Genomic DNA, 773 nt, shown 5'->3' with positions numbered 1-773 from the left:
CATGTGTTTGGTTGTTTATGCTATGTTCATGTTGACAGTTCAATGAGGCATAAGTTTCAGGATAAGGCCCTGAAGTGCAGGTTTGTGGGTTATGCTAATGACTATAAAGGGTACAGGTGCTATGATCCGGTGAGCAAGCGCATCAAAATATCAAGAAATGTCATCTTCGATGAATTGAATTTTGATTGTCGATATACTAGTTCTTCAGAATCAAAACCTAAAGTTGAGGCTTATTATCCTTGGTTGAATTATGAACTTCTCTCAGGAGCTAGTAATGTTTGTTCAAACTGCACTCAAAAGGATAAGAGATCTGTGTCTACTGATGAAATGATTGCCCATGAAAATACAGACCCAACTTTGAATCCAGAAAGGTATAAAGGCCTCGTCTACACTCGACGAGAAAGAGAGCCGCCCACTATAGTTAATTCGGATGTGGATGCATCCTCTACATCCAACATCGTTGATACTAGAAGATCTACACGTTCTCGCCATCCAATTGAAAGGTGGGTCAATTATGAAAATTTCTCATTAGATTTTCAACTTTTTCTAACAGCCTTGAATAAAGAAGATGAACCCACAACGTTCTCTCAAGCGTCAAATTCCAGAAGATGGATTGAAGCAATGAATGAGGAGATGGAAGCTCTACATGAATGTGGTACATGAGATGTCGTGCCAAGACCACCTGACAGAAACGTTGTTGGTTCGAAATGGGTGTACAAAATAAAGTATAAACCAGATGGGACTATAGAACGATACAAGGCGAGACTTGTAGC

The sequence above is a fragment of the Nuphar pumila genome, chromosome 4 (genome assembly GCF_984573655.1).
Source record: "Nuphar pumila chromosome 4, dmNupPumi1.hap1.1, whole genome shotgun sequence".
Lineage (NCBI taxonomy): Eukaryota > Viridiplantae > Streptophyta > Magnoliopsida > Nymphaeales > Nymphaeaceae > Nuphar > Nuphar pumila.
Note: the sequence above shows the minus strand (reverse complement) of the source record.